Source organism: Pyrgilauda ruficollis, unplaced genomic scaffold (assembly GCF_017590135.1).
Source record: "Pyrgilauda ruficollis isolate IOZ18807 unplaced genomic scaffold, ASM1759013v1 scaffold183, whole genome shotgun sequence".
Taxonomy (NCBI): Eukaryota; Metazoa; Chordata; class Aves; order Passeriformes; family Passeridae; genus Pyrgilauda; species Pyrgilauda ruficollis.
The window spans coordinates 574,362-599,534 of NW_024517318.1; the positions used below are offsets into that span (position 1 = coordinate 574,362).

At 46.6% G+C, this 25,173-nt stretch overlaps 1 protein-coding gene across 21 annotated transcripts in view; it reads left to right on the top strand.

The window, feature by feature from the left end:
• Window positions 1–1,680: 1,680 nt before the first annotated feature.
• PPFIBP1 (PPFIA binding protein 1) overlaps window positions 1,681–25,173 on the top strand; it is a 101,991-nt gene continuing 78,498 nt past the window's right edge. For 19 of the 21 annotated variants that reach the window (XM_041464712.1, XM_041464717.1, XM_041464713.1 and 16 more), the window contains exon 1: window positions 1,681–1,796. The gene's annotated coding sequence lies outside the window, so the exon portion shown is untranslated. The remainder of the gene's footprint in view (window positions 1,797–25,173) is intronic. The other 2 variants (XM_041464715.1, XM_041464718.1) reach the window with 2 other exon arrangements.

Consider the following 25,173-nt stretch of genomic DNA (forward strand, 5'->3'; position numbering starts at 1 on the left):
ATGAGAAATCAGCACAGCAGAAAGCCTTATCAGAGATTTGTCTTAACTTGCAAAGGTATTTTCTTTGATGAAAGAATCCAAACAGTTGTTTGAAATGTTCTGTCTGCTAAGATTAGTTTTCAGAGATCTCTCTCATGCCATCCTGAAGTCCTTCTGCATTAGGTTTTTTAATAAACATCTTCACTTTCTGAATTAAAAATTCAAAGTGCAAAAAAACCCAATCAACGGAAAATTCAGTTTAAAAAACAAAGGCTGAAGAATAGCGGATCCTTATTTTTTCTGAGTGCTTGTTCTTGGGCAAGTCCAAGCCCAGCTATTCCAGGAAGGATGGAGTGCTGGAGTGGGATCCCTGTGATTCAGCCTGGTGTGACCTGGAGTGTGACCAGCACGCACCCATCAGCTGACAGCAAACTGGTAAGTTTTGCTGGAGAATTGATGAAAATTTGAGGAAAATGGGCAAAAAGACCAACTGCAGAGCATCAGAACCATAGGTAAACACCACAGTTTTGAAACAGAGGTACTAGAAACAGAAGACATCAAAGAAACCCACGTATTTTTAAACTGCCTTTCTTTTCTCATAGTCTGAAACTTAGTCCTGCTGTTTATCCTGAAGCACACTGGAACTGTGTGGACAATGTGACAGGCTGGTAACTTACCAGAAAAAAAAGTGGTTTGGATTGACTTGTCCTCTTTGCAAACTGTGCTTAAAAAGCCAATTATACCTTCCCACTTTTGCTAGGAATTCAAAATGTTTCATGTTTTCAACATGTCACCAATACTTTTCCCATTTTGAATGTAAACTTCCACTTCTCTGCATGTTATGGTCAGAAACAGAGCACAAGCAAATTGTCTTTTCCATGAACAAAACATGAGAAGTTTTCTCTTACCCAGTGCTTGGAGAAGGGATGGGAGGAAGAGCTTTGAGTCAACTCCAAAAAAAACTGAGAGTTAGTTGGCTGAACCCCTTGGTCTGTTACTTGTGTGGCTCCACTCCTGAAGGAGCAGCATCTCAGGCCTTTCTGCCATGGAGCTGGTAAAGCCAAGGCTGGTTTTTGGTGTGGCTGCGAGGCTGCTGATGGAGTGCACTGAGTCCCTTACACTGTATAAATGAGAGAGTAATACTCCTGCAAATGTAGCAAGGATCACTGTATTAAAACTTGCACCATGTTTATCCTCAGCACTGAGCCAAAGCGCTGGCATGGGCACACTGCAGATTTAACCGGGGTGTTACTCGGTGCTGCGGTGCTGCCTCCTGCCAGCTGCAGCACCGGGCTCGCTTCTCGGGGGCTGCGGCCATACCTCTTCCCTTGCCAAGGATTCGGGGGATCTCGGGCCCCTTCAGCGCAGCGCAGACCGGGGACATTCGTCGGGATCCCGAGGTGGGCAGGAAAGGCCGGGTCCTGGGCATAGCACCCTGGGCTGCTCCAAGGGAGCTGGCGGAGTCACGGTTCCTGGGGGTGTTTAAGCCCGGACGTGTCGCTTGGTACCAGGGTGAGGTTCGCGCCGTGCTGTTCAGTCACGGGCTGCGTTGCATGATCTCTGAGATCTCTTACAACGCCAGCGATGCTGTGATCGCCCGTGAGGGGCACTGGCAACGCGAACACTCGCACCACCTCCCGCATGGCCAGCCCCGGCAGCAGCGACGGGCGGTGCCTCGGCCGGGCGGGGCAGAGCGGCGGCTCGGGGCCGGTCCCGGGGCCGCGGGCGGAGCGGGGCGGGCACCGAGCGGAGCGGCGCGGGCGGGACGGCGGCGGCGGCGCAGCCGCCCCGGAGGGCTCTGCGCGGTTCGGCCGCAGGTAAGGGAAGCTCGCGGGACCGGCTCCGAGACCGCTCGGAGCCGACTGCGGCAACTTGGTGTCCCGGCGGGATGAGCCCCGCCGTGCCCTCCCCCGGCGGCTCCTCCTCTGCCGCCGCCAAGGCCCGGGGCCCCGGCAGCGGGGCCGGGGCCGCCCGGGGACGGGAGCGCCGCGTGTGCCCTGAGCGGGGGACAACGGGGGGGCGGGGGGGGCCTGCGCCACCACATCCCGCCAGCCTGTGTCCCCGCTTCGTGTCCCTGTCCCCGTGCCCTGCCACATCTCGCCAACCTCTGTCCCCGCTTCGTGTCTCTGTCCCCGTGCCCCGCCACATCCCGCCAGCCTCTGTTCCCGCTTCGTGTCCCCGTCCCTGTGCCATGTCCCAGCCCCCTGCTCCTCCTGCGTGTCCGTGGGCCCCCCTGCATGTCACTGTCCCCCTGCCGTCCCCCAGTGCTTTCAGCACTCCCGACCTTCTGTGCTGGACCTGACATAACTTTTCGGGAAGTTTTGGGGAGACGTTGGCGTTCTCCGGTTTCATCTTTTCAAGCTCTAGTAGGACGCTTCAGGTACTGGTGCTGTGAAGGTGCAGTTATGAGTTTTATCTAGAGCTAACAAATGTGGTTTGATTTAAGGCCTGGGGTTCTTACACCCTGTAATTATTTTTTCAAGGTCTGTTTCTGTTCGAGCCGTGACTTCTACCAGCTGAAATAGCTGTGCTTGCTCACACCGTGGCTGGGTGCAGCTGGAGCTATAAAAAGCTGCTTTACACCTCCATGGCTGTTTCTAGGGGGGAAGGGAAGCTCTGGTGTTCGAGGCTTGGCTGTGCTGTAACACGTGTGTGCTCCCTCGTGTGAGTGAGGAGCACAGGGAAATTTCAGGCTGGGCTTGGCTGTGCCTGAGCCTTCAGAGGCTCTGCAGGCTCTCCTCATTCTGACCCGAGCACATCCACTGCCAGCAGTACCGTGTGTAGGCTCTGTGTGATTGCACCAGCAGCACATTGAGCAATACAAGTGTAAGTGCATTCCAAAAAGTAAACAGCTGAAATGGGTCACGGAGTGGGAATATTCTCCATGCTTACACCGTGGAGCTTTGGGGAGGAAGATGTCTTAGAGTGTCAGTTCAGCATTTATTGCCTCTCTTAAAGGGAGCAGCTGTATCTTGAGGATTTACATTTGTGAAGGACGTAAGTAGAGGTTTCAGTAAAACTGGTGCTCTCAGTGAGGCAGCATGGCAGGTTGGTTTGGGAGGCGTTCTAGAAAGTAGGAAAACAGAAATTTGCTTCAACTCTCTGTTTCAAGTGCAGCAAAGATTTTGACCTCTTAACTTCTTCAGAAGAAATGAAGAGTGAGAGCACTCCCTACTTTAGCTATGTACCCGTCCCAGTGGAGTTTTGGATTTAGCACAGCTTCTTGAAAAGCTGTATCAGAGATCAGCTGCTGACAGTGACAGTGGCTGTTAGTGGTGTGCTGTGGTGCTCACACATGCTGATGTTTCTTTCCCCACCTAAAGGAACACTTCCAGTGAAGTGGAAATCCTTCCCCTGAAGAGCTTTGAAGCCAGCAAAGGTTTAGTCACTTTCTTGTCGGTGCTGTGATTGCATAAAACCAGGCCTTTGGCTTGCTGAGCACCAGGGAGTTGCTGTGAACTCCTTTGAGGAGCTGACTGATTTTCTTTGTTGTGCTTTGTGCGTTTTTTTCTGGGAGGGTGGAGGGAGCACGGAGAAGGGACTAAATCCCAAATCTGGGACAGGTGTTCCAAAAACATATCCCTGGGGAGTCTGCTGTTTTGCAGCAGTTTTCAACAGAGAAAGTAGGAACCAAATATTATGCAGGATTTAGGTGGGTGATAAAGTATCCTGTGGTTTTAGGGGTGGTCAGTAAAGCTCCTGCCCCACTGCTGAATTTGCATGCCCTTCCTCAAGGAGGTGCTTGGTAACTTTTGCCTCAGCTGCTAAATGGTGATGTGCAAGTTAGGTTAGTATATCTGAGACAGCTTCTTCTTGTACTTACCTTGGTGATTGTCAGGGCTTCAAAGCAAAACTGAAGTTATGTGGCTGCTTTAAAATGTACAATTACGATCTGACCCATTTCTGCCTGGCCAAACCACATCTCTAAACTTACAGAGGCAAGGAACAGGTTTATTGGAAGGTTCAGGCAAGTTTTATTGTGTACATTTCTCTTGAATGGAACATGTGCATGCAGCTGTGCGTTAAGGATACATAAAACCACTTAATATCTTCATAAGTAAAACTATTTAATACCTTCCCATACTTAGGCTGAATAGTGAACCCCTTCCCCCATTAGTAATTGTGAAATCCCATTAGTCATCCCATTAGTGACTTTGCTTTTGAATCCAGCCCAGGAGGGGTGAACTACCGTTTCCTTGCCTCATGCTTACTGCTGATGTTTATGCCCACATGTTTATTTTAACATTTACTATAAATTCCCACCCTGGCTGAGTGAAGACAGGGTGATTATTTAATAACAGCTTCAGAAGTCACAGGTAGCCCTTTGGAGATGTCTGGCTTGCAAGCATTAACCTTTGCATCACACAGAAGAGGCTCTGTACTATTCCCCAGAGATTACATCTCTTTCTCTGCATTTGGAAAAGTCAGCAACTAATCCAGAATGAAAACCTGGTCATCTTAGAGGTCAGTGTTTCTCTTGCCATGTTTGTTACCTGCACTTGTTGTGTGTTTCCATTTTGAAGTGACTTCAGCAGAGATCACGATAAGTCCTGACATCTCTCAGTGGGTCTCTTGTGGAATCTTTGCTTTGGATCTCTCTCTCCCTAGGGAGGGTGCTTAGCTGGGAACATACCTTAAGATGTAGGGAATGATGTATTTTTATATTCTCTCCTTTTTATTCCCCTTCCTCTTGCTCACAAATTGACCTGTGTATTGACTCAGCTCATACTGAAGACAGTGGCTGTTTGTTACTTTTCTAGTAGTGCTTGCTGCCAAAATAGTACCATTTGTGCTTAAAGGATGGACTTTTCAATTAATGATTCAGTCGTCACACTGGATTCACAGTTGCTTGCTCAGGCTGTGTGTTGTTCTTGCTATGGGTATGTACAATTTCCTGGTGTCCTTTAGCTTCCAGAGCACTTTGTTCTTCTGTGACTCCTGCAGTACATGAGGAAAGTGTGCTGGGTTAAAGCTGTCTCCTTTTTCCATTGGCTGTCCTTCTGTTTCTGTTAAAAGGCTAAGATAAACCAATTGTGTAAAAAGCTGATTTCTTTTCTCAGTGGAACTAGATTTAGATACAAGTTTTGCAGCCCATTGTAGGCAAAACCTTTGTATTCTCTGCCCCTGCCTGGGTCATCTTTATCATTAATCACAGAATCACAGCTTTTGTTAGGTTGGAAAAGTCCTGCAAGGTCAATGAGCCCAACCTTTGACCAATCCCCACCTTGTCACCCAGCCCAGAGTACTGAGTGCCACATCCAGTCCTTGCTTGGATACCTTCTTGGATAGGGACTCCAAACCTCCCTGGGCAGCCCCTTCCATGCCTGGCCACCCTTTCCATGAAGAAATTCCTGCTGATGTCCAACCTGACTCTTCCCGGCACAGCTTGAGGCCGTTCCTCTTGTCCTGTCCCTTGTTCCCTGGGAGCAGAGCCTGACTTCCCCGAGCTGTACCCTCCTGTCAGGGAGTTGTAGAGAGCCAGAAGATCCCCGTAAGCTTCCTTTTCTCCAGGCTGAGCTCCTTTCCCAGCTCCTTTGGCTTCCCTTCATCAGACTTGTGCTCCAACCCCTTGCCCAGCTCCGTTCCCTCCTCTGGACACACTCAAGCCCCTCAATCTATCTTGAAGTGCCAGGCCCAGAACTGGACACAGCACTTGGGATGAGGCCTCCCCAGTGCCCATGACAGAGGGACAGTCACTGCCCTGGTCCTGCTGGCCACACCATTTCTGACCCAGCCCAGCAGCCACTGGCCTTCTTGCCCACCTGAGCAGGTGTTGGATGATGTTCAGCTGCTGTTGACCAGCACCTCCAGGTGCTTTTCTGCTGGACACTTTGCAGCCACTCTGCTCCAGCCTGGAGCAATGCAGTGAGGGAGGCAGGTGGAGAACTTGGGAAATGTTGGGCTGTGTAGTCTAGCTTTGCCAAACCAATGTATCTGCTGGCTGTGAATCCTGTGAGCTCTTGCCATGGAGTGCTTGGTCCCTTTGTGCTGACAGAGCTGATAGTTCTGGAGAGAACTCTTCACCAGAGCTGCTGGCTGGGAGGAATTGTTTGTGGTAAGGTGAGGATGCTCATGTTCCCTTCTGTGCCTCTGCCTCATTAAGCAGTGCAAGTTGTGTCGAGGAACAGCACCAGAGGCCACTTCAACAGTCTCTGGCTTGTGGTGTTTGAGGGGAGATAAAAATAACAAACCCAGTGACTTTAAGCAGCCCTTTGCTTACATTTTGATGGTAATCTCTGTTCCAGCAGGCACAATGTTGTAACTCTTGCATGAATAAAATCCCCTTGCCAGATGGTACCTGTGTGCAAAAGGCTCCGAGGTCAGGCGTGCTGATGCAAAAGTTAGTTTGCACTTGCATCTCTCTTTATAGGCTTTTCCCCTAAACATCAGTGGAGAACTGAAGGCTGAGACTGGAGCTGGCTGCTGCAGCATCTGAACTCCAAAGTTCTCTGTGCTGCCAGACAGCTGTCGAATTGTGTCACAGATGGGAAAAATCTGATAACCACTAGTGTGAATCAGAATTTTTTAAATCCAACAGTTCTCATGGCTCCAAATGTGTTAGATTTGGGAGAAGAACTTTGCTTTCTTGCTTTGTTACAGACATGGCAAAATAAGAGGAAAGTATAATGGTCTAGTCTTCCCTGCCTTGTCTTCAGATGGATCAGTTCTGAAGCAAAACCATAGGGAAAAACAGGGTATATTTTATATGTCAGTGTAGAATTAACCCCAGATAGTTCATAGTGGTTGTGAAGGGAGATACAACACACACAGTTTATGGTTGGTAACAGAAAAATATCTGTAAAAATAACTGTAAAATAACTGTAAAAGTATACAAACTGCCAAACAACCAATCCCCCAACCTCCTCATTCTCAAATCTTTCCCTTGTTGTTCTCCATTATGGAGGACAGAAACAAGAACACACATGCATTTACCCAATCAGCACCAGGATCTGTTTTGGGGACAAGGGAGGGCAGTTCTTTTCCTTGGTGCTGTGGCAAATGTGCACACAACTGTCCATCTGCTCTGTCAGCAGGTGTGGCCATGGGGGATCTGGTTCTCTCAACAGCTTTGTGCTTTGTGGGCTAGTCTGTCCAAAGAGTTGAGAGTGTTCCAGAAAGGCTGTTTTGCTGAATCTTGACTTCACATTTTCTCTCTAGAGTGTGTGTACTCACTAGCTACAGCCAGGTAAGACATTTTGACAGAAATACAGCCTTTGTGAAACATGGGAAAGCTGTGAGCACTGTTGAAGGAAATTAGCTATTTAGACTAGCCGAGGTCATGCAGAGTATAAGGAATGGGGAGAAGAACCTGCATCCTGTTTGGAGGCTGGTCACCATCTTTTTGGGTGTCATGAGGTTGTCATGTGAAGATGTCTGTAGGATCAAATTAAGGTTCTGCAGAGTGTAGTGCTGCTAATTAATGTCTGTCTTGAAGTGCAGGTGAGAAGAGTATCTTTTTTGTAAAAACACCCTGAGCTGTTGTTGTGTTTCCGAAAATAGTTTTGATCTCATGTGGTTGTAGCCCTTGTGATCTTGGGTTCTGTGCAGCTTTGCCATATCCTTACACAGCTGCTATGGGTTGGTAAAAATCCCTTTGGCCATATGGAGACTGTCAGAGTCTGTTCTCAGGCTTGGATCAGGTGGGCTGCTCCTATGGAGCAAGTGCTGTGGAGACAGGGAAGGGGAGCAAATACCTTGGAATCTTCTAGTGTGAGGGTCAGTGGGTACTCAAGATGTCAGTTGTGTGGTTGTGTTTTGCATGATTTTGGAGCATTTCCTTGTGTCTTCGAAGCATCCATCTCCTCTGTTCTCCTGGTTTAAGTTTTAGACCTGTGCTAAAAGTAGGATGGATTAATTTTTGTCCATCCCCAGCCTCAGGGGGAGTGTGCTGTCTCTGAGAGCTGCTGTGTGCAGGACTCTGGGGCAGGCAAGGGTGAGGCTGTGGCTGTGTGGGAGCAAGGAATATTCCTGGTTCTGGAACCTGCATTCCAAGCTGGAAAACATGTGGGAGGTGGTGGTTTGATGGCCTTGATGCTCAACCTTTTTGCTCACCCTCATGCACTGGAATAATCTCTGGTAGACTTTTTGTTCAGGGGTGAGGGAGGGATGGTACACGGAGCTTCCTTTGGAAGAGCCAGACAGAAATTTTATCCTCCTCAGGCAAAGCAAGGTGCTCCATGCTCTTGCTGAAGAAGAGGTGGGTGTGTTGAGCACCTGGTCTCCAGGAGACTTGTGGCAGCTGGATGGCTCCTGGTGGATTCAGGTGTTGGCTTTGTTGTAGTATCCTCTGTCTCCTGCTTCCAAACCAGGATTAAGCCAAGAAAAATATTTCTTTACTCTTAATTTAAATCCCTGGGGAGTTGGTTTTGTATCAGAGCAGACTTGAAAAGGCTTGTCAATTGGATCTCAGAGCCATCAGCATTTTTTTCCCCTCCACTTAACCAAAGCTGGTTTAATTTGTGACAGCACTTTTAATTTGTTATGTTTGTAAAGGAAACATCACAGGGCAAAATTCAGAAATGCATATTTATATTTCTTGCCTGAGCTTAAATTGGTTCTAAAAATTTGGTTTTTGTATTTTTATAAAGAAAGGCTGGATTTTTTTCTATATCACACAATTTTTGTTTGGTTTATTGTTTGTTTTCTTCTCTAGAAGGAGCGTGGAGTGGCTTACCTTGATGTCCATCTTCTCTTTGATGTGAAACATGTAACTAACAGCTCATAACCAGGAGCATCTTCTCAGAGGTTTCCACACTCATGGTGGAGCTGGTGTTGGACCTCCTGTGCTGGGCAGGGCCACTGCAATCTCTGATGGTGCTGGACAGAACTGTATTTTCTGGAATATTTTTAGGGTGTGCAGCAGGAATTTGGATGCTGTGGGGGAGTTGCATCATTCCCTGCCCCTTTCCTTGGGAGGACTAGAGCCTGTGTTGGTGAAGGATCCTAGGGAGGTGTGTGCCCTCCTCTGGTTGAGTGGGAGGACTGTGGCTGGGTTTGGGGTGCAGATGTGCCCCCCTCCCTCCCCAGTGCCCTGGTGGGGGCATGCAGCCATCCAGCAGCAGTGGTTGAGGCTGGGACTGTGCCCCATGGCGCAGGGACACTGCAATCTCATGGCTTGCTGCTGGCAGCTGGTGGCTGGTGTGACCAGATTTGTGGTACTTCTCTAATGCTGGGATGCTGCTGGCAGTGTTGGGGTGGTGGAAACATCTGGGAGCAGCTGGCTTCTAGGTTGGGTGAGTCCTGGGGCTTCCCAGTGGCATTGCCTGTCCTCAGTCAGCTTCTTGGGGTGCTTAGAGGATGGTTGATTCTTCCCGCCTTTCAAGCCTTCACAAGAGTTAAAAAAGCAGCACTTAAGATGCTGATACATTTCTGGATGACCATTAGGTGGACAGAGCAGTCATGGTTTTGTTCTGCAGTGGCAGCATCTTGCTCTCTTTCCAATTGCAGTAGAGCTTAAGTGTCCTTTTGGTGAGCACTCATGAGACTATAAACACAGCGTGGAAATGAGAAGATTGAGATTCATTTTCAGGGTGGTGCTGGTAAACTTCCTGCAGCTTGTGGTAGAGATAATTCTACAGATTCTGGTGCCATTGTTGTGGCTGGGTCTAAAGTGAATTTAAGAAAAATGTTTTGGTTGAACAGGCCTTCCTTTCTGTTTTATTCAAAGGGAAGTGTCTGTTCAGAGCCTGATCTGTTGTTCTCATTACTGAAGGAGTTTCTGAGTGAGACCTAAATCCATGATTATTTGCACATCCTTATCTGACACAGGGTTTTCCAGGTCAGTATCTCATGTTTCAGACTTCTCTATGTCTCCTCTTGTCATGGTGTGCAGTCTTAAATCTGCATATGCAGGAATGATTTCTCTTGAAGGGTCAATAAGGTGAAAGGCATTTCTCTCAGCATCATTTTGGGCAGAATCAGCTGCTGAGGACCAGCAGTGCTGAGCTCACAGCAAGCTCTTGGGCTGTTGTTGGAAGGAGAGTGAAATGCAGAGCTGTCCATCCTGTCCATCACAAAGCATAATGTCTGCTGGGGGTTGAGGGGAGGCACTGATTACCTGCGAAGTATGTCAGGGATGGGACTTCCATGTAACCTGCTCAGAGGGAGAGGGAAACATCTTGTAGCCCATCATGACTATGAGGATGGAGGCCCTCCATGCCTCCGGAGAGATTTGTGTTGGAGCAAAACCACAGCCTGGCCTTGGGGAGGGCCTCCTTTTCTGCAGGGTGATGGCAGTGGTAGCTGGAAATGTTTATCCTTTTAGAGCTTGTTGGAAGACAATCCCTGTGACATGTGGGTACGTTTACCTCCTTTTTTGCAGAAGTACCAAAGCAGGACCAGGTTCAAGGCTATCTTTTGCAAGGAGCCTCTGGGCTGATGTCTCCATCTGAAATCTGTTGTGAAATTTTCTTCAGCTTGTTGCTCTCAGACCTCATGGTGCTTGAAACTCCTCCTCCCTTCCCCACTTTTCCAAGGAATTTTGCAAATAAATCAATAGCTGTCTAGTTATGACAGCAAAATGGAAAAGGCTGTAACGTCTCCATAGCTACCTAAAAAGTACTTGTAAAATGCTGGTGGAAGAGGGTGCCCTGGAATTATCCCATGCATTCCTTGCACATAGACTGCAAATCATTTGCATTAGTTAAGTAATCGCTGCAAGCTTGTTTGGTGAGCAATGTTTGGTTATTGCAATAAATTTTTGTTCCTTAAACCCTGTGAAGCTGAAAAAATGAATTTGTTTTACATAGAAAATGAACTGACCTGAACTCTGTAGATTAAATGATTGTAAATGGACCAGTTTAATCCAGCTTGATTTTTTCCTCGTGTTTCATGTAGCATCTGAAAAGAGCTTTTGGCAAATTAGCCAGGGTGAGACTACGAAAATATTGAATTATTGCTGTTTGAACATTTCCCAGAATGCGAGCACTTGCTGCTTGGCTTGCACATCATCTGGCTTGCCAGGGCTGCTGTGATGGAGGTGAAAGTAAATAGCCTCCAACTGGAAATCTTGCTTTTGCTGTAAATGATGATTTATTCATTCACCAGTGAAAATACCACAGAGTTATGATGGACAAAAACTGCAGTTGCTGTGTATTTGTCTTTCTTGCAACAGGTGTCTCTCCCTGTTGTGTTTCTGTGCAGAGAAGCTGTTTGACACTCTTGCCAGTGCTGTCCTAGGCAGTAATTTTGCTCCTGGTGGGACCTGTTGCTGGTGTGGACATGCTGTTGTCAGAACAGAGGTGTTGTGCTTGGCGTGTGTGCATGCCTTACTCTGGGCCATGGCAGCAGAAAAACAGGCGGCAGAGTTGGGCCTGCCCTGTTTAGGGAGGGCTGAGCTGACTGTGAAGCACCTGGACATGCAGAAGGAGTTGAAACTAGGGGATGGTTCTGTAGGGGCTTGCCTTGGTATGCTGGTGTATCTCTGTGCCCCTTTCAGAGGGGAAGGACTCTGCAGTTTTGAGAGCCACAATATAAGAAGGATTTGAAGCTCTCAGACAATGTCCAAAGTAGGGTTTTGGAGATGGTGAAGGGCCTGGAGGAGAAGCCATATGAGAAGCAGCTGAGGGCACTTGGTCTGTTCAGCTGGAGAAGAGCAGACTGAGGTCAGAGCTCGCAGCAGTTCTGCAGCTTCCTCATGAGGGCAAGGGGAGGGGCAGGCCGTGATCTCTGCTCTGTGTGACCAGGGACAGGACCCAGGGAACAGCTGGAGCTGTATCAGGGAAGGGTTAGGGTGGATATCGGGAAAAGGCTCTTCCCCCAGAGGGTGGTGGAGCACTGAACAGGCTGCCCAGGGAGTGGTCACGGCCTCAAGGCTGCCAGAACTCCAGGAGCATTTGGACAACAACCTGAGGTGCAGGGGGGCATTCTTGGGGCTGTCCTGTGCAGGCCAGGAATTGGACTTTGATGATCCTTGTGAGTCCCTCCCTGCTCTGCTCATTCTATAATTAAAACAGGTAGGGAAGCTACAGCATGTGCGGTAGGTTGGGATCAGCCACCCAGTTGTTTAGGGCAGTGTACCAGCTGGACTGCTGATGCTAAATTGGAATTTGGCTGTGATATTGCAGTTAATTTCTCTTCTTACTAAAAAATGTTCTATATAATTTTCCTATGGCTGTGGTAATTAGACCTGGCTTTGCTGTTGCACATGGTGAGGAACAACTTTTCTGTTCTCAGATCCAGCTGTGTTCACATAGCTCCTGCAGAGCGTGCATTTAGGGAGCAAAACAGGGGATATGTCTCTGTTTGTCTGTGTTAAAAGGAAGGAATGGGGTCCCATCACCTTCCCTCTGAGCCTTACTTTGTGGGCTCTTTGCCCTAGGCTGTGGAGCCATTTGTGGGTGAGGTGTTACTTGCTTCAAGCAGAGTGAGAAATAGGAGTGCTTTCCATTAAAAACCTCCTGGAGCCAGTGAAAGTACTATTTCTGCCTCTAGTCAGAGTTCCACTTTGCATTGTTTTACTTGCCACGTGTTTTTGGAAGAGAGAGGTGGTTGGGGATGGAGACCCAGTGATGGTCTAAAACGAGATGCCTTTCCTGATGTCCCTTTTGTCTGGGCAAGCTGTTAGGGGTATGTCTGGGGAAGGGAGGAGGACACCCTGGTACCGAAGGGATGGTGGGGTTTCTGCTGCTGAAGTCCTTGGGCAGGGAAACAGGGCCCCCAGAGAGTGTAAGGGGACTGGACTGGGCTTGTTGGGTGGTGAGAGCCCCACCTGAGCTGCTGCAGAGCAGGAGACCCTGCTAGCTTTTGAAGCGGGCAGTGCCACCTGCCACAGGGTCCATCTTCTCAGTGCATGTCCCTGCCCTCCCACAGGCACACAGGGAAATTCAGAGTGTTGTAATTTGTGGTGTCCTTCCTTCAATCCTTCCTGTCTTGCCTGTACTGCAGAGTTTTGAGGCAGATGTTTTCCTCAGGTTCTCATGCCTGGAATTTGTTGGTGTTTATACAGAAGCATGAGGGCAGCCAGAAGTTCTGCTGGGTCTGATAGAAGCCATATGTGAAATTAATCCAAATTAAACAGTTCCCTGATAAACAGGAGGTTACAGCACAGACTCAACATGTGGCATAGCTTTGAGACTATGAAAAATGAAGCGTGAATTCTCCTGTGAAAGTTGGCTGTCCCTGTTTGAGGCCTGATGACATTTTGAGACAAGCCAGTATGACAAGCTCACTGTGTAGGCATTTGTAGGAAATGAGGCAGAGTTTTGGGAGGGGACTATGGGTACAGGGAGGCAGAGGAGTGGAGATGAACTAAAGTAACAGAATCTGTGGGGCTGCTCAAAGGGAATCTGTGGACCTGCAAACTTCTCCTTGTGGAGGAGGGAGAAGTTAGGCTGTGTGTCCTGCTAGTGTGGGCCAAACTGGAGCTGCTTTGCCTGCATGATGGGATTTTGTATGCTAGTCTGTATGCCAGCTTCCTCCTGGTGCTCCGCACCCATGGAGCATGTGGCCGAGATGTGGAAGGCAGGGGAGAGCAGTCTGGTCAGGGCAGCTTTCCAGTGAGTGGGTGACAGCCTTGTTCTTGTTGCAGAGCCTCTGGTGGGGCTCAGGAAATGCTGGAGGTTGATTAATGGCCAGAATCTCAATGAGAAGCTTGGCATTCCCCAGGATAGTGTGAAAACGTGTTGCTCGGGCTGTCACTGGCCCTAGCCCCCTTTTCCAAGCACTGTGGTGAGGGTGTTTTGGATATCCCAACAAGTAGTGGCATTAAGGAGCCATCGTAGGCTGGAATGATTTTCCCTGGATGGAGCCAGAGACAGCTCCCAGAGGCATGGGGCTTTGCTGGCTTGTGTCTTTGGAGTGGACAGATTTCTCCCAATGAGGTTTTTAGGCCTCTCAAAGAACAAAAAGTGTACAAAGATGTGCCTATTCAGGAAGGTGTGCTAGGAGCAGTGGAGGCAAGAGATAGACCAGTGTAATTTTGCAGATGAGTTTGTTCTGGCCTTGAATTGTGCTGCTCTGGAGGGTTTGCAGTGCCACCTGGCACTTGGCACCTGCTTGGCACTTGGACCATATTAACTACTTGTGTTTGAAATTCCAAAGAAGAGGCTTCCCCTCTAGACTTCCTCTTGCAATTCACATCTGTGAAGCTGAATGCAGATGCTGCCAGCCAGACTGTGGGGGTTCATGTTCAGCTGTGTATGTACAGAGGGGGAGAGATGTTATTTTGGCATCTGCAAAGGCAGCTTATTAAAATAGGCTAAAGCTCCTGAACCTGTGAGTGAAAGTAGTTGTCCCATAAGTCTCACTTGATGCATCTTTGTTTTTCTTCTGCCCTGAGGAATATTTGTTTGGAGTATGCTCCATGTTTCAGCATTTGCTGAAAAGCCAGTTGTGCTCATGCTGGAGCTGCTGCTGTGTGGATGGGGTCAGACTGAGCTCTTAACTCCACCACTCATTGCCTTTGAGGCTGGGATAAGTTGCCTTCCTTATTTTCACTGCTTTGCAGCTATCAGGGCTTTTGTCTGGCTTCTTGAAACCTTTGCACTGTATGAGGGCAGACAGAAGTCATGTCTGAGCACAAGCAACACTTTTTGGGGAGGCACTGCCAGTCAAGTGGCATGTGAAGAGGTCTGTGTGTCACAGCAAGACCTCCTTCCCTGGGGTTTGGGCTGCTGGCCCTGGCCACGTTTTGTGGGTTTGGTAGGGGCATTTCCTCACACACATGTAGCAGCCTTTCCCCCTGAGCTACTTTGTGGTTTCAAGTCCTTTCCATACCTTGATGCTGTCTTTCCCTGCATCTCTTCCTCTTGTGTGTGCATCCTGTGAGCTGACCTGTGCTGAGGAGTCCCTGCAAGACCTCGTGCAGGTTTTGGGAGTGGAACTGCCAGGCTCCCTCCTACGCAAGGCTGGGGCCTCTGGTAATGCAGAGCTAGCTTTGTTTTCAGGAAAACAGAATAAAGCAGGTCGGTATTAACTTGTCTTCACAGAGCTGATCCTGACTGCAGCTTAGCTGGGCCATAGCTGCTAGAGAGAGAGAGAGACTTCTAGATTTTAATGTTGTGAAGAGAGAGCCTGTGCTTGGCTGTGTGTTCATAACTGTTTTCTGTCACTGCACACCTGGAATAGTAGGAGGTAGTGTTACATTTCTGGACAAGGCTTTGAACAAGATCTGCTGTCAGAACAGCTTGATAGACTGCTTACTGTGATGCAGAATGCTGGTCTGTCATTTTGCAAATTGAATTGCTGGAAAGCTCTTATGATTATTAAAAGATACTTTGTGTTAATTTAATTTCCTGTAAAAGACACAAGCTGAGTGATTTAAAGAAACAAAGCAAATACTTAATCAAGGTAAAAGCAAAATCTTCATATCTGTGCATATGCAGTGCTTAAATATTGCATGCTTCTACTGACTTCCTTTGCAGGGACAAAGTAAAAAATTACACATAAAACCCCTGCACTTTAAAACTTGTCAGTTTTGAAGAAAGCTGGAAAATGAGTAATGAAACCCAGGCAAAGCAAGAATGAAGAAAACATTGCTTTAGTATCTTCTCTGAGTATGGAGAAGCAGGAAATTTCCCCCTCATTGTATTTTAAATGAGTTTAAAACTGTGTCCCAGACAGCTTGTTAACAATCAAAATTCAGGGGTGGTTTTGTGAGCAGAAGGGCTATTATTTGGGCTTTCTGGCTGGGTTCCAGCTCAACGGGTCTCAGTTGGAGTGGAATGCCTCCTTGCTATAGGCAAGCATAACTGTTGCCTCCCCCTCCTGTTCCTCAGGGACCGGCAACCCCTCCTCCCATTTTTTTAATGCTGATGTCCTTCAGAACTGAGTTAAGCTCTAGTGATCTCACCTATATATATTGAACTTGACTCCCGCTGGCAGTGAAGGGTTTGTGTTCTCAAAATACTGAATGATTGTCTGGCCACTCTTCCCGTGGTGAGCGGCCGAGGAGAGGTGTTCTCAACTGTGTGTCCTGGTGGAGCTGGCCCTTCTCAAATGAGTCAAACATGAGCAATCTTTGGCATCCTTAGAAGGAAGAATGCTGCTCTGGATAGCAGTAGGTGTGCTTTTAAGGATGCCAAGGGGTCTGAGAACTCTGTTGTAATTATATACAGCACTAAACTTTTAAAACAAATATATAAAAATATGTGTACAAATGTTGTGTTGCTTTCTGAGTTTGTCCACAGGGTATGATGGAGTTGTGTTGAAAATATTGGGAGAATACTTGGAGAGTTTTGGAGTCCCTCAGTGTTGGTTGCCTGCAGTGGTGTGTAGGCACTACTTAAATGTGCTTAATCAAACATTTGCCTGTGTCTTCTGTCAATTGAAGTTAAGCATTGTGCTCCAATTCAAGATGTGGATGGGAGGGCAAGTAGGGGACAGTGCTGGAGTTAGTTCTTCAGTGTAGACAAAAACTCTGTGGTAATCAGTCTGTTTATCTAAGTCCTGCAGCAGTTTAGCATTCCTGTTCTGTCGTTCCATTTACCTGTACTCTCCCCTCCTGCTGCACTGCTGTTCAAAGTCCATCTTGCCTCAGTAGTGACTCTGCCTGTCAATAATACAACAAGTGATGTTCCTGGGGCTGTGTGTGCTTTATAAAGTGTATTGTGTGGATAGCTGCTTGTATCATTTCCACATGCTTTTCTTTGCAAGAAGCCTGCTAATGCAGCATGGTTCATAGTGAACTGAACTTATCACGTAGTGATATTTCTCTTGCAAATACCCAACCCTGGGGGCGAGGTTGGTGTGTGTCTATCCAGGTGGTGTTTTATTTACTGGCTGTTGTTTGGTGTTTGTTTAGGTGGTGTTTTATTTACTGGCTGTTGTTAAAGAGCTTTGCTGTCTCCTGCTGCTGCCTACTCTGCTCTAGAGGAGTCATAGAATGGCCTAGGTTAGAAGAGATCTTAAACAACGCCCAGTTCCAACTCTCCTGCCAAGTGGACACCTTCCACTATCCCAGGTTGCTCCCTGTCCATCCCTGTCCATCCTGGCCTTGGACACTTCCAGGGATGGGGCAGCCACAGCTTCCATGGGCAGCCTGTGCCAGGGCCTCAGCACCCTCACAGGGAACAACTTCCTCCTAATTTCTAATGTAACCCCATATTATTTCAGTTTAAAGCCATTCCCCCTTGCTGTGTCAGTACATGTCCTTGTCAAAAGTCACTCTCTTGTAGTCCCAGAAGGTGCTTTAAGGTCTCCCTGGAGCTGCCTGTTCTAAGGGTTGAGCAGCCCCAGCTCTGAGTACTGAAAGAATCCTGCTACCACATGTGACTTGAGTAGGTCTCCTTTGCAGGACAGCTCTAAAGCTGTGTGGTTCCCTGCCCCTGTAGCCCAGGATGTTCCAGTTGGTGTGAGGGGTTCCTGTGCTGAGCTCTCGGTGTGTGCAGCATGGCTGTACTGAGCTGTCCCCAGGCTGTGACCTTCCCAGTGTTCGCAAACAAGTGCTGCAGGTCACAGGAAGTACAGCTGCATCGCTTGGAGTCTCTTCAATTCTTTAAAAGGATTTCCTGGGAACAAAGGCTCTTATTCCTCTTGTTCTTCAATTTGGTTTGGTTTTTTTTCTTCTGCCTGCTAATAATCTTGGCTTCTTGTTCACAGTTCTCTCCCTTTTTAAGGAGTCTGGGGAAATAATGATTTGCTTTTTTTTTAATTCTGAACTAAGTTTGCCATGGTATCTGTAAGGCAAATAAGTCTCCTTTCTGCTTCTTCTTGGCTTAAGAATACCTTTAATTTAAGAGAAACTATATATCTAAACTGACAAAAATACAGTTTGATCTTTATTAGTTAGGAAGATAGTGATGTAATCAAATGGCTACTGAGAAGGATCAGTGGCAACAATCACATGGCCTTTTACTTGTTGTTTTCCTGGCTCCGCTTTCCAGAAAGTCCTGTGCTTTGCCAAAGTTGGTTCTTAGCCAGTGCAACTATAGTGCCACGTGAGGCTTTAAGTTTGCTTTGATATCTACCCTCACCCAAATGATCAGTTCTATCAAATTTAGATTGAGCAAAAGCAGAAGGGACAACTGGCGAGGGGTTGCAGTAGAGTTCCCTGCTGTCTCATCTGTCCCAGAGCAAACTCACCCCACTGGAGCTGCCTGCCAGATGTGCTTGCCTGCAGCACAGCCCTTCTTCCCCCCTGGCCAGGCAGTCTGGAGCAGGAGGGCAGTGGGCCATGGGGATAACCTCTCCTTACAGCCCAGGTTAAGGGCAGCATCCTTGGGGATGGCTCTCAGGTGGCCATACAGCCACCTTCCTTCCTTTTCCCACCCCACCCTGCCCTTTGACATCATCTTGGGAATAATTGCAGCTGTTCGGGGGAGCAGAGAGCTCCTGCTGCTGAATCAGTGGGCACATGCGTGTCTGGATCATGCTCCTTCGGGGTTTGGGACTAGACTGCATCTCCACAACACTGACTATAAAGGATCTGTGACTGACATGAAAGGACTTGGAAAACATTAAAAATTGGTTTAGCTCTGCTCTGGCACCTTCTCCCTCTGCTTTCATGACATGCAAGTGTAAACATCAGAACTTGGCTTTCTGTGACTAATCCAGCCTTGGCTCAAGGAAATGGATATTTAGATGCTGCTCCATTAAATCAGTGCTATGACTTTGTAAAAAGTGCCTTTTGAATCAAACCTGGTTCCTTTATGTTCAGACAGAGAGAATGGCCTGGATTAGCAGACTCCCCTGCTTATCTTTTTCAATACTCTCTTCCCCTTGACTTTACAGTGCTGTCGGATCATACCTCACTTGGCTCCTGTGGTTTGCGTGGCTGCCATGTGGGAAATCAGCTGCAATCCTCAATCTGCTGCTAATCTAATGGAAAACTTTGGTGTTTGGCTTAAACAAGGAGTTGCGGAGACTTACAGTGGCTCACTGACCCTTTGAAAACACACTGAGGGTGGATTGGGCAAAGTTCAGTCTTCAAAACCATATCCTATGCTCTGGTGTGTTTGTTTGGTTTTGTCTGTACTAACAAAGCTTGTTTTGAATTCTGTATCAGCATTCTTGTATGGGGGCTCTAGTATTACCTCTGAATTTATTACAGCCAACTTCACAGTGTTGGATTTGCATAACTTTAACAAGGTTACAATGTACAAGTTTAATTAAAAGTAGTAGAGCCTTTGGATAGGAAGTCAAAATCTCTATTATTAATACAGTACCATTAAATTTCTCAGTACCTAGCTAGTAATTACACAAAATTCATTGCCGTATAGAAAGACTGTTTGAAAACAGAAGCATAGAGGCGTGTAGAAGGAGACTTTTGCAAATACCAACTGCTTGAATTGTTCTACTCTTAAAAAAACATTTTCTCCCTTTTGTCTTAAATAGTACTATTTCTACTGTTTGGAGTTTGTAACTACAGCCTATTCCTTTGCTTGGCGTGCGTAGTTTTAAACAGCTAAAGCTTTGAGGTTTGTGTGTCATGAGGTGCTGCAATCCAGTCATTAATTTTCTCTTCCTTGGTGAGTGTTTACAGAAATTTTGAGGGCTCAGGGAGGGCTTGGACTCATCCAGAAGCAAAATCATCTGTCATGAACACTCTTGGATTACAGGGAAGGCTGGATCCAAATCTGTATTCCCTGTTTTCAACTAACTTGTAGGGAGTGGTAGTCAGTGCAAGACAGTGCATTATTTCAGAACAATTTCAGCAGTGACCTTTTCAGCATCCAGCATATTTATTGTCCAAGAACTGTTGGAAAAGCTATAGTGAGATGGGTCTTAAAGTCTGGATTGCACGCACAGGACTGGAATCTAACACAGAATAGCAGCTCTGGGTTTAGGCTGTCTTTTGTTGCTTTCCCTGAGGGAAGCCTGGAACAATGAGGTGAAGAGATGGAGTCCCCAGAGGGGTTGGCAGCAGAGCCCTGAACACAAAGCCAGAAGCCAGAGCATGCTGTGGTGTGATCACCAGGCAGTAATTCTGGAGCCACAGCTCTGGGCAAACACAGAAGTGCATTGCTCTCCTGTGGGGTGTGGTGCCGGTGTCTGTCCTGCTCTCCTGTCCTGTGCTCATTTTGAGCATTAGGTAATCTCCATTTACCCTGCTCTGCCTGGAGAGTTGAATTCTTCAGTGCTGCAGTGGTGTTCTGTTTTTTTTTTTTAAGAAGGAAGTTCATGGATTTCTTTTGGCAAGCAAATTCTTCGAAGTAAATTCAGAGATGTAAAGCTTCCTAAATTACTCATCTTTTCCACACAAAACTGGGTAAAACGTAGGGCTTGTCTCAGACATTTTCTAATGATCAAATGTATCTGGCTGAACATCTGAAAGAAACTTCTGGGAAGGAGAGCAATGGAATAAACAGCAAATGAAATCACTTTACAGCCCTCTTTTGTATTACCAGAGGAGGAGGAGAGTGATTACTTCTTAGCAAATTAGGCTACTTAAAAGAAGTCTATATAAAGATTATAAGTACCCTAATGAGTAATAATCAGTGATGAAAGCAGAAAGGGGAAATGCATTATCACCAGCTGCATTACTGCCATGTCTCTGAGGATTACCGGGGTTTAATGAGACCTGCAGGAAGCTCTTTCCTGCAGGTTTAATGAGACCTGCAGGAAAGAGAAATTGCTCTTTCCTGTAATTCCATCTTGCAGGAGGTGATCTCAGCCTGCAGGTCCCCAGCTTGCATGAAGAGCAGGGGGGGAAAATCCTGAATTAAAAAACAATGTGGTGTTGCATGTTGGGAACCCTGTGCTTGAGATGCCTTCTCTGCAGAAGAGAGGTAGCAGGTATCTCCATGTGGCAAATTGTGCTCTGCTGCACACACAGCTCATACAGATCTTCCCAATTTGTCCTTCTCTTTCCTACACTTCATTTCTTGAGTTCTCCTGGTTCATCTAGACCTGGTTCATCTGTAGAACACTGCATTGATGTAGTCCTGTCTTAACGCTCGTCTTGACCTGCAGAGCCCCACATTTAGAAGAGGGTGCCAGTTCAATGTGTCCTAGACCTTGTCTTTGCTGGGTTAGAGAGATGTAAGGATAGTAAACAAAGAATGTGTGGGAAGTGAAGGTTGTGTTGCAGCTCAGCAGCTAAGGGGTTTCATAGAAATCAAAGTTGTTGCGGTGTTTTTGCGAGTGATGACTTGCCCTGTAGATAAAGCAGGAGCTGTGTTTTACTATTTAGTCAAATATGGAAGGCTATTTACTCCCCTCATAAGTTTTATGGGATTCTTAGAGGAAGTTTCAGGTTAAAAGAAACTGAGACAGAAGCCAAATCATTGAATCAGTCTCTCATATTGTGTGTGGAGGGGTCTCTAATGAGACTAAATGATTGTGTACAGTAATGAGGGTGGGTTTGGATTGCAGGAGATGAGAGTGTCTTTTGCCCTGAAAAGACCTCTTGGAAAGACCTTCTGCCATCTCCATTACTTCCACCATCCCCTCCATGGGACAGCAGCACGTACTCCTGGGTATGGCTCAAGGGGACAGACCCTGCAGCCCTCCAGTGAGAGGCTTAGGTTTCACCCAGCCCTTCTGCACAGGGGATGGATCTCCCTGTGCTCCACTACCTCTCCTGACAATGGTCCCTTCCCCAGTTTCCCTGTTGGAAAATAATCAGTTTAGGTGATACTGAAGTCCTTTTCGTTGTCTCCCAAATTTTACTCAGCAGTTAAAAATCTGTTTGGCTGAATTGTTGGATTCTAGGAACATCTGTTTGTAGGATGTTTAATAGAAGCATCCTTGTGTGAGATGTATCCTGCTTCTAATATTAGGCCTTCCTTGTGGGGAAGATGGTTATTAGGTGATTTCTAAATGAAGATACAACACAACAAATACTTAATGGTGCACTTGTTTACCCTCAGCATCTTCTAAGTAATTCTTTCACATCTGACCTTTCATTTTGGAGTCTAAGCAAAGTTCACCTCTTTCCTTAAAGAAACAACTGATGTTCCACAAAACAAACCAACCAGTTAAGTATGAAATACTTATTTATCCACATTTCATGTGAAATATGAAAGTGGCTCTCACTGAGCTGGTTTCTGCTTGGCTGCTATGGTGGCTAGGGCTTGTTCTTCCGTGAGAGTGGAAACTGGGTGGATGAAGTAGGAGAGTTTATTGGACTAAGCTGAGTGGAAAGCTCATAGGTGAAGCTGCTGTTTTCTGGGGCCAGCTATACAATCATAGACTGGTTTGGGTTTGAAGAGGCCTCAAAGACCATCCAGTTCCAACCCCCTGCTGTGGGTAAGGATACCTCTCACTATCCCAGGTTGCCCAGAGCCCCATCTAGCCTGGCCTTGATATCCCCATCTGACTGTTTCAGAATGTGGTACAATGAATTTTGTTGGTTGAAATTCATTGCGATTTAAGGCTTATTGTTTTTGTGGGGTACCTTTACTTTTATGCCCAGGCTCTGTCTTGTTCCCAGGCCCATTGTTTGGATGCTCTTTTCCATAAACCTCACCACCTTGCTCCTGACACAGTGCAGTGCTTGGCTTAGAGCCCTGGGCTGTGGATGTCAGCACTTGCTATTAATAAGTGAAGCCAGACTATCCCAACTGGAGAGAGATCCTCTCATCACAGAACACATCTGTGCTCCTGGCAGGACCAGCATTTTCTCCATGCTGCCATCAGAGCATGTGTTGATCTTGACGTGGGGTGTTTGCAGGAGCAGTGGAACTGTTGTGGCTGTCTTCCTGTCTGCAGGCTGGCTAAAGTGCCCTCTGACAGGTGGTGGATGTGGTTTTGCTTATTATGACCCTGGAAAGCTTGGGGGGAAGCTGCTGCTGGTGACTTTTTAACTTGCTGTGTAATTGGTATGCACTTGGAGTGGTGGTCTAGAAGTGGAAAATGATTTTGCATCTTGTTTAGCCCCTGAGTCTTGTACTCTGCCTGCATCTTTTCTGCTTCATGAACTGCCTCAATGCTATTTTCTCTGAGTGAAAAGCTGCTTTTTCTGTTGCTGCAAGACAGTGACCTGTTTAAAAAAGGGCAGACTGAAAGCTAATGAAGTTTTTCCTCTGAGAATGAAACGGTGAAACGGTTTTTAATATTGGTGGCAACATCCTTGTTTGTTCCTTAACTAAAGTGCTGTAATAGGTTAGTTGTAAAGCAGATTCCTAAATAAAATGAGTAATTGGGACTAACTATATTTGCCACTGGTGGCTGTGGGACTTGCCCCGAGGTTGCTGATGGCACAGCTGCTGGGCCAGACAAAGGAGGGAATTGCTGAGTTCCTGCAGCAGAATCTGATCCTGTGAGAGGCTGATATGGATGTGTCTTCTCTACCTGCACAATGATTTCCCCCAAAGGTGTAGGAATGTTACACCTGTTTGGATCTCTTCATCTTCTGCCAAATGTGGTCAAAACTGACAAGCAAATTGAAAATTTAATAGGGTGAGGACTGACAAACAACGCTACCACATAAGCTTAATATCCTTAAGAATTCAGGGCAGAAATATGTGCTGAGGGTTTTATTCTGCAATCATGTGCTTTAATGTGTTTACTGTGTGGAACAATGTGATTAGTAGAAATGGTATTTTCAGGATCATTTGCAGTGCACAACAGCTGAATCCTGTTGTGTGCGTGTGTATTAGCATGTAACCAACTTAAAAGTGCCAAAACAACCCAGGTGTCTGCATGGAGAGAAAGCAAAATACAGGTAATAAAACTTATTTGTGAAGCTGGCAAAACATCTAGTTAAGTTGATTTTAATTTCTAGGGTTTTTTAACTCTAATCCTTTGGCTGCCTCCTCTTGACAGCAGCAAAAGGATATTATTTTGTTCTTTTTCTTGGTTAGTGCTTTTGGGTTTTGCTTCTTGCAACCCTTCCTCCTCACTTCCCAGCTCTGGAAACACAGAGTTGGGCTGTCTGTGCTTCAGTAACAGGGTTATGTAAACTTGTGGTGATTGGAGCTGTTTAAGTTCCTTTGAGGAATATCAAAGTATTGCTGCAAATGTGAAGGATGCCCAGAACAATTAAGGGTAATTGAAGGGTAGGCATGTTCCTGGAAAGTGTTATGGGGAGAGCCTGATGCCTTTTTGTCAAGGAATATCTTGTGCTTATTTTGAGTAGAGTAGGAAAGGAAGACAGAAAGCAGAGTGTGGCAACACCAGTGAGGTTTAGGAGATGAACACCACTCATAGAGCAGTGCCTTTTGCATTTGATGGAGTGTGCCAGGGTTGAAGGGATCAGCTTTTGGAGGCTTTTGCATATTTAGTAGAATAAAACCAAACTGGTGCCTGAGAGAGAAAACACTTTGATAATCTTTCTGTGTTCATTTAGTGATAGCAATGCTTCACTGTGATATCTTGGCCTAAAGAAAAAGCAGTTAGTCTCCTCTAACAGAGCTCTTGCAGCCTCTGCTGCTTTGGGCTGCTGTCTGAGTAACAGGATCCATGGTTTTAGTCACCTCAGTGTCAGCAAACGTGAGACAACTGTGAGGGGAGAACACTGACAGCACCAGCACTTGGTGCTCTCAGATCTGTCATTCTCTCATATCTGATTCCACAGACTTATCATCACCCTGCTTCAATAACATAGGTTTTGGGGCATGAGATCTTCAGTTAAATGAATGAAGCAGTCTTCCATGTTTTTCAGACAGTTCTGCATCTTCCATCAACTAACATCTGCATTTTAGCAGATGGTGAGCTGCATAATCTGTTGCTTTGGCTTGTAGAATTAAAACAAAGCAGTAGCTGACAGAAACTGCATGCAGTGGCACTCCAGAGATGGACACAGTGATTAGTATAAAATTAGTCATAGATGAGTCATATTTTTTCTTTGTGTAAATCATGTCTAGTTTCACTTAATATCTGATAAATCGGTGATTTGAAAGCTTTTATTTAAACCTTCTGCAGTTTGTTCTTGCTGCTGGTCTTACAAGTACTTCATTGAATGGTCTATCTTGTGTTATTCATCTCTGACTCATGAGATTATTCAGACTATTTTATTATGCTTCCAGAAAATGTTTCTTTGCTGTAGTGATTGGCTGTATTGTTTGTCTGTATCCTCCAGTGCTGCTGTGTGGATTCAGTGACTTCTGTGCATGTACATTGTTCAAATGTGCTGTTTTGTGGTAGGAAATGTTGTGTGAGCTATCAGCTAGTTGGGTCACTGGAGTTAATGATGTGGTTAGTTTTGTTCAGTTGTGCCAGACCCCCTGGGATCAAAACTTTTTTTTTTTAAGCTCAAGGCTGGCACTTGTAAATGCATAAGCTTTGGGTTTCAGCTGTGGGTGCAGTCAGACCCAAAACCAGACTGCCTCGTTACTGTGGATGTTGTGTGATTTTTGTCTGTGTCAAAATGTC